Source organism: Pongo abelii, chromosome 5 (assembly GCF_028885655.2).
Source record: "Pongo abelii isolate AG06213 chromosome 5, NHGRI_mPonAbe1-v2.0_pri, whole genome shotgun sequence".
Taxonomy (NCBI): Eukaryota; Metazoa; Chordata; class Mammalia; order Primates; family Hominidae; genus Pongo; species Pongo abelii.
In genome coordinates, this window is record NC_071990.2 from 76,687,097 (window position 1) to 76,695,753 (window position 8,657).

At 36.0% G+C, this 8,657-nt stretch overlaps 1 long non-coding RNA gene across 1 annotated transcript; it reads left to right on the top strand.

Moving 5' to 3' along the window:
• Positions 1 to 3,439: 3,439 nt before the first annotated feature.
• LOC134761535 (uncharacterized) lies at positions 3,440 to 6,468 on the top strand. The gene is made up of 3 exons (XR_010140247.1): positions 3,440 to 3,600; positions 3,718 to 3,794; positions 6,280 to 6,468. It is a non-coding gene; the product is annotated as an uncharacterized LOC134761535 (long non-coding RNA).
• The last annotated feature ends 2,189 nt before the right edge of the window (positions 6,469 to 8,657 follow it).

Below are 8,657 nucleotides of genomic sequence, written 5' to 3' on the forward strand. Positions count from 1 at the left end.
GTTTCTGGAATAATCTGCTTGTCTTTCCCTCAGGTGTAATCTCTGCTTAAGGGCCAGCTGGAGGAACCTTTATCTCATTAACCTTCTGGAGGAGCAGCTGTCAGCCTAGCTCCAGGACCCTGAATGCCATTATAAATAAGTGTCTACAGACACAGTTTTTTCTTAGTTATTCACCTGTTACAGTGACACAGAGAGCCAGGGGAAGTCCTGACAAACAGAGAATAAGGCTGACAGTTAGGGTCAGATGTTTTCTAAAATGACATGTACAAGAAACATCCATTAAAAGAGCTTAATTGCTATCCTTGAAAGTATATGGTTATCCAATATGTATTAGTCTCCGCAGATAGCGAAACTGTCTCCATTCTCTTCTATGTTCTGCTTTATAAATTGCTTTTGATTTGGAATTACATACAGGTGGCTTTTTTGATTTAAGTCTGGTTTTAATGTTTAAAATCTGTATGCACTGAGTTTAGGAGGTCAAATACTTTTTTTCTACAAAGTTTGTAAGAAAAAATTGTGTCTTTCTTCTACCCATGCCTTCTTTCAAAGGGGAGTCATTTTTACTTCATCAAGCTAATTCTTCTAGTAGTCTCATTTGCACTTCTAAATAACATGCCTCTATTACTATTTTGGAGGTTTTCGCTTTTAGGTATTATCAAATAATGGATATTGAGAATAACTTTACTTCCACACACACCCTTTCTACTCATCATAAACATCTTTCCATCTTTCTTCATCAGTATTATTGTAATTTCAGTTTTTGAATATTTGATTTTATATTATTTTGACTGTATACATGCTACATATTGCTGAGTCATGAAACACACTGCAATTACTACTGTATATTGCGCTCTTGTGTTGTGGATAGACATTGTTCTTAGAGATGTCCATAGATTATCCATAGTTTCCCCAACATGACAATATAAGTACTATTAATACTATCTCTTTTAAATTTCAGGAGAATAAAGTATATGTGGCAGAGCTAGGATTTAAACCTAAAGAGTCTGGTTCAAAAGCCTACACTCTTTTTTTTTTTTTTTTTTTGAGATGGGGGTCTCACTCTGTCACCCAGATTGGAGTGCAATGGCGTGATCTTGGCTCATTGGCTTATTTCAGCCTCAGTTTCCATGGGGTCAGGTGATCCTCCCACCTTAGCCTCCTGAGTATCTGGGACTGTATGTAGGTAGATGCCACAACACCTGGCTAATTTTTTGTATTTTTTGTAAAGATGGGGTTTCACCATGTTGCCCAGGCTGGTCTTGAACTTCTGGGCTCAAGTGATCCAGCAACCTTGGCCTCTCAAAGTGCTGGAATTATAGGCATGAGCCACAGCACCTGACCAAGAGCCTATACTCTTCACCACTATCCTTCTATGATACTTTTTGCAATTGTCTCATTAAAAAAAAACTTTTTTTAGTTTGTAAATACAAAATAATAAATTATCCCCAAATGTTCTCCTGGATATGTAAATCTCTTTACATACATAAACACTTCAAATAGTCTGTCTTTCCCAGGGCTTTCTAACTCTCTCCAGTCTGTATTATTTAATTTCTTGTCATTGTTCATAGCAGTCATCTGGGGATTGCCCTTCACAATCATCCTGAGGATTCCTTCAACCTCTCTCTTGTGTTGGATCTTGTGATTTCTGGATCCTGTATTGTCTTCTTTCTTAACTTAATCTCTTGTTTTAGCAGAGCAACTGCTCTAGTACATTACTGAAAGTTTGTGGTAGATAAATTTAAAATCTTACATGTTTGAAAATGGTTTCCATCTACCCTCATATTTGGTTGATAGTTTGGCTGGATATAGAATTCTAGGTTGAAAACAACATTCGTTTAGATATTGAAAATGTCAGCTGCAGAAATTCTAAAACTTCATTACTGTTGTCTTCTTTCTCATGGTTTGTTGTGGCTTTATACTTAAAAAAATTCCTTAAACATTATTTTCTTGGGGTATTCAGAGGTGGTCAAAGGTAATGGATTTTTAGCTCTTACCTTCAACTACAGATTATTTTGGTAATATTTAATGAAAATTACCATCAATTGGTATATAAGCCTGCTTATAACAATGTATTTGAAAATGAGAAATGAACTAGGTGGAAGATGAATCTATTTTTCTTTAATTTTATGTAGAAAAAATGATATTAGAATGCAGTAGACTAGATACATATTTATACATAAATATTTCTAAAATACGTTCATATTAGCTGAAGAAATACTTCTCTCTTGGTTTGCTATATAGTTCTATGTTATACTTACATTTCTAACCCTGTTGTGAACATTTCTTCTTTCTCTAGGAAAGAAACCAACAATTTCAAGTTCTGAAAACAATTTCCTCTGAATAGTTTTCTTAATGAAATGTGTTGCTTAAAGAAAAATATAGGATAGATTAATTTGTGTTCAAGGAGGTATCCTCTATCATATATATGAATATAAAAGTATTTAATTTGTTTTAAAATAACAAATACTTAAAAGTTTCTCTTGATGGCAGTACCTTATGCATTTTTCGTACTTTTGATGAAATATCTGGGTAACTAATGTTGATAACTCCCACTTAGATAGCAAACAAGAATGATAAGCATTCATTATTCCCAAGAAAATGCTTTCTGGGACCATCAAGTTGTTCTCTAATTACTGTTGTGTTTAATTATGGGTCACTGTTAATTAATCCAGAAGTCCTTCTTCAAGGTGGTTGACTGTCAACTATAATTGTATATTCTTAAAGAGATAAGCTTTCCCCTGTATTTTCTGGCAGAATTTCAGTGGTGCATTTAAAATGTACAAGGTAGGGTGGAAAAGGCAGTATATCTTTGCAGATATATTCCTTCATCTGAAATCAGTAGATATAAATAATAAGTTTTAATTAGTCAATTTTCACACTGCTATAAAGAACTACCTGAGATTGGGTAATTTATGAAGAAAAAAAGTTTGACTAACAGGCAGGCTTAACAGAAAGCATGACTCAGGGGTCACAGACAACTTACAATCATGGTGGAAGGGGAAGCAAGACATGTCTTCTTATGCGGCAGGAGAGAGAGAGGAAGGGGGGCAATGCCAGACTTTTAAACCATCAGATCTTGTGAGAACTCACTCGCTATCATGAGAACAGCATGGGGGAAACTACCCCCATGATCCAATCACTTCCCATTGGGTCCGTCCCCTGAAATGTGGGGATTACAATTTAAGATGAGATTTGGGTGGAGGCACAGAGCAAAACCATATCATGTTTACCAAAATGAATCAGTTAATATCACAAAGAAATAATTCCTTTTGTTAATCAAAATAGAGACAATTTTTTGAGTTCCTATTAAATACAAAACTCTCAATTAAGTGCTTTATATGCATAGTATGACATTTTCCCAGCACCCTCATGAGGTAAGTACTATTTTTTGAATTAAATTTTATTAGTGATTTTTTATTTTTTTTGTAGAAATGGGGTCTCACTCTGTTGCCCAAAGTGGCCTCAAACTCCTAGATTCAAGTGATGGTCCTGTCTTGGCCTCCCAAATTGTTGGGATTACAAGTGTGAGCCACTGCACCCAGCTTGCAAGTACTATATTTATTTACATCTCACAGATGAGGAAACTGAGGGTTAGAGATGGTGAGTACATTATTCAACTATGCAACTGGTAAAACTGAAGCAGATTTTCTGCCCAAGATCTCTCTACTGTGAAAGCCTATGTTCTTTCTATTGCTCCTCACTATGTTCCCTCTATAGGGAAAACATGCTGAGAAAGTAACTGCTACTCACTGGACAATTTAACAACACTGAACAGAAGAGAAGCCATTGAAAAGGTAGGGTCCTATCAAAAGTTCACTGTTTACATTGATCTTTTCCTTCACATTACATCTACTAACTTAAACTTAGGTAAGGTGACTACCTAGGAATCTAGAAAGTTTCTGTCTCTGGAATGGTGTAGTCTTTTCTTTGGTAGTAGGACTAATGTCCTCTTACTGTTTCTAGGTTTCTCTTTGCTCACATTATTGGCTATTTATTTGTCTCTCCAATCCAGGCAGGCACAGGGGACTCTTGAAACATTTCTATCACCATTAAAATGTGTGATTAGTCAGGAGTAGCTGAACTTCTCCTAGAAGGAATCACTACTAGGAGGGGCAGTTAGGTAGTACCATATGTATGAAATCTGTAATCTGGAAGGAATAGGTTCTATTAGTTATGAAAAAACCCTAATGTCCTCACCTGTATTTCTGGATGTTTTGAAGAAATGCCTTTCTTGTTAATAGAAGATTCACTCTCTGTAGCTCAGAGAGTTTTCCCTTCATTATTATTCGTAACTTAGAAATTAGGGATATACTACATAGAAACACAAGGGTAACATTAATTGGGATGTCATCTAAAGTAGGCTTCCATCCCTTCAGTTTACCCTCTGGATCCGTCTCACTTTGGCTGTCAGCTAAAAACTACAGCATTAAACAGAAAGGGATTCCTCAGATATAATGAGGGAGAAGGGAGAAGGAAGGGATGGAACCTACCAAAAGCTGACTGCACTAGAGCAAGAATGAAGGGAGGCAACCATACAGGCTCAAGATGACAGTTTTAGTGAGGATGAGATTGATAGCAGCCCAGGTAGAGAGGTCCTACATCCTTATCCACACTCGTTATTTTCTCAGAGACCTCTTTAATGAATCCCAGTGTGGGAAGGGTTGAATGACCCCATCCTCTTGTGGAGAAAAAGCAGGTCAGCCTTCCTCCAAGGGCTCCTAACATAGGGTTCTTTCCTGTCTTGCTTCCTTGCCCTCTCCAAGTTCTTGGTAATAAATACAGCAAATACAGAATAAACTGATCTAGTCTGTTGGTAAACATAATCGTAAGCCACACACTAGAAAAGCACACAAGCAGGTAACATTTTTTTTAATCTTAAATGTGTCAATCTGTATGTATTTTGAAATGCAGATTTTTCAAAAATAATTAGCCACAACTGCTAAGGGAATCCACATGTTTGGTCTCAGCAAGTTACATATATTCCCTTCTATATGTGGTTGAAGAAGTCATGACTAAATGTTGCACATTCTAAGAGCAGAGTGACTTGAATTGAGAGACATTAAAACCCAGTTTAAATGATGCTGCTGAAATATCTTTGTGGTTTGCATTCCTCCAGTGTTTATTGTCTGAGCACTTAGGCATACGGCAAGGAAGAGTGAATAGTCAGCAGAGTCAAGGGCTGAAAAGAGAATCAAAAAGATTAGTGCTGAGGAAACTGTTAAAACTGTGATAAGGAGGAATCTATGACCTTTGGGAGGCCATTTCAGTAGCTTAGCGGGGAAGGAAGTCAGCTTGCAGTACGTTACAGAGTAATTGGATGGTGAAAAAGAGACAGTGAGTGAGACTTCTCTTTATATATTCAAACAGCAAAAGATGAGAGAGAGTTAGTTTAATAAGCTAGTCAGGAAAAAAACAAGTTTTTTTTTTTTTAAAAAGGATTGTTTAGAGGTAGAGCAAGAGGCATGGTGGAAGTGTGTAGCACAGTTAAGGGAAGAAGAGAGAGAGAGAGATGGAGATCAAGTTTGAGATCTGCTAGTGCAAGATTTTGTCTGCTTAACAAGCACTTCCTTAAAAAGAAGTTCCTGAATTGCTTCACGTCGTAGGACTCAAAAAAGTGTTCGAGCATGAAACACATAGACATATGCTCTGCAGGGGCATACAATCTAAAAGTGATACAATGCATATAAAGATAATGAAATGGGGTTACCAGCTCAGCACCTTTCAAAGTGATGCCACACAAAAAATGCTAGCTAAACAACTTTAATCATAATAACAAATATTTTTTGAGTTTTAAGCCCTTTAGGTGTCTTTAATTTCTATGTTAACCATATTAGGTGATTACTATTGTCATGTTGCATATGAGGACACTAAAGCTATGGGAGGCTAAGGAAGTTCTTACTGTCTCATAGCTAATAAGTGATTGAAGCACAGTCCCTGATCACAAGTTAGAACCCTACACTTATTAACTATAGTAAAAATGAGTGAAATGCATGACCTCAAGTCTCAAATAGAGATTCAGCAAAGAAGCCACAGTCCAAACATGGCTACTACAATCTTCAGTGACTTTTAATTCCGATTAATACCACAGTTTTAAATACTAGCATAATGAAGGATAGAGTTGGGCATCCATTGGTGAAATTAGTGGCTTGTTAATTAGATCATGGAAATGGACATGTACTAAGTGAGATTAGCAATAGTTAAAATTTGTGAATTGGTTAAAATATTTTAGAAAGATTTCCTGTTCTGACATTAGTCTATTGCATCACTCTTCATTTTTAGGATGAAGTTGGAAGCTTGTTCCTTCAAGAGTCCTGTTGCCTAGTCATATCTTTGGAGGATGATGAAAATGAGGTCACTTAAATTTGCCTCTAGACTGTCTTGCATTTGTACCAAAGAAAGCTCATGTAAGGCATGGTTGGAAGGACTTCAATTTTTTTTTTGAAACCAAAGTGGGATTTCATTGAACTTACAGAACAGGCAGTATGGTCTACTTGAGGACTACTTACTAATATGTGTTAATTTAACAATAGTTTGCATGTGTGGAAGATTTTTGTTTGATTCTTTCTTTTACTGAAACCTGGTAATAAGGTTGTAGGAGAGTAGCTATCTCTAAACCACTTCCAACTATTAGTGCCCATATAACGTACTAAACAACCTGTTTGTATTTACCTAAATTGGCCTAGATCAATTTAACACATAACTTTGTGAGTTTTCTCTATAAATTAACTTCCCAGTTTACAAAAAACCCATTCTTCACCTTCTTCTTAATATTACCATCCTGATTATTACCTTCCCAGACTCCACCTATCTGCCCTCTAGTTTTACTGAGAAAATAGGTATAGTCAGGAAGTCCTAGCCAGAGCAATCAAGAAAGAGGAAGAAATGAAAGACATCAAAATAGGAAAAGAAAGCAACTTGTCTCTCTTCACTGATGATGTGATTCTATACCGAGGAAACCCTAGACTCTGCCAAAATGCTCCTGGGATGGATAAACAACTTCAGTAAAGTTTCAGGATACAAAATCATTGTACAAAAATCTAGTATTTCTATACCCCCAAAACATTCAAGGTGAGTACCAAATCAAGAATGCATTCTCATTTACAGTAGCCACACACACAAAAATGAAATATCTAGGAATACATCTAACCAAGGAGGAGAAAGATCTCTACAAAGAGAACTACAAAACGCTGCTTAAAGAAGTCAAAGATGACACAAACAAATGGAAAAATATTCCATGCTCATGGATGAGAGAAACCAATATCATTAAAATGGCCATACTGTCCAAAGCACTGTGCAGATTCAATGCTATTTCTATCAAAATATCAATGTCATTTTTCACAGAACTGGAAAAACTATTCTAGTTTTTCAATTCATATGGAACCCAAAGACAGCCCTAATAGCCAAAGCAATGCTAAGTAAAAAGAACAAAGCCAGAGGCATCACATTACCGGACTCCAAACTATAAAGATAGTAACCAAACAGCATGGTACCAATACAAAAACAGACATATAGACTGGAACAGAATACTCCATTAAAAAGTGGGCAAAAGAAATGAACAGACGCTTCTCAAAAGAAGACATACAAACAACCAAGAAACATATGAAAAAATGCTCCACATCACTAATCATCAGAGAAGTGCAAATCAAAACCACAATGGGATATCATCTCATACCAGTCAGAATGACTATTAGTAAAAAGTCAAAAACAACAATGCTGGCAAGACTGTGGAGAAATGGTAACACTTACACACTGTTGATGGGGATGCAAATTAGTTCAGCCATGGTGGAAATCAGTTTGGAGATTTCTCAAAGACCTTAAAACAGAACTACTATTTGATCCAGCAATCCCATTGCTGGGATTTATATCCAAAAGAAAATAGATCATTCTACCAAAAAGATACATGCACTTGAAAGTTCATCACAGCATTATTTAAAACAGCAAAGACATGAAATCACCCTAAGTGCCCATTAGTGGTGGACCAGATAAAGAAAATGTGGTATATATATATACCATGGAATACTATGCAGCCATATGAAGAATGAAGTTATGTCCTTTGCAGGAACATGGATGCAGCTAGAGACCATTATCCCAAGCAAATTAATGTAGGAACAGAAAACCAAATACTGTATGTTCTCCCTTGTAAAGGGAGCTATAACATTGGGTACTTATGGGCATAGATATGGCAACCATAGACACTGGGGACTACTAAAGGAGAGAGTGTGAGAGGGGGCCAAGGGTTGAAAAACTAACTGCTGGGTATTTTGCTCAGTATTTTGGTGATGGAATCATTCCTAACCCAAACCTTAGCATCATGCAGCATACACTTATGTGAGAAACCTGCACATTTACCCCCTGAATTTAATGTAAATTTGAAATTATAAAAAAATTTTAAATACAAAAATAGTTGTAATCAGATGGATAGTCCTTCAGCTTTCCTCATCTTCCATCATCAACTGTTAACTCTTAACCATCAACTATTAACCTGGATTTGGTGTTTATCACGTCTATGCATGTTTATATATACTAATGCACAAATATATATTTGTATTGTTTTTATGAGTTTTCAAATGTTAAATAAATAATATATTGTACATGTCATTTTACAACTTCTTTGGTCAACATTATGTTCTTGAGAGTTATTTATATTAATTTATTCA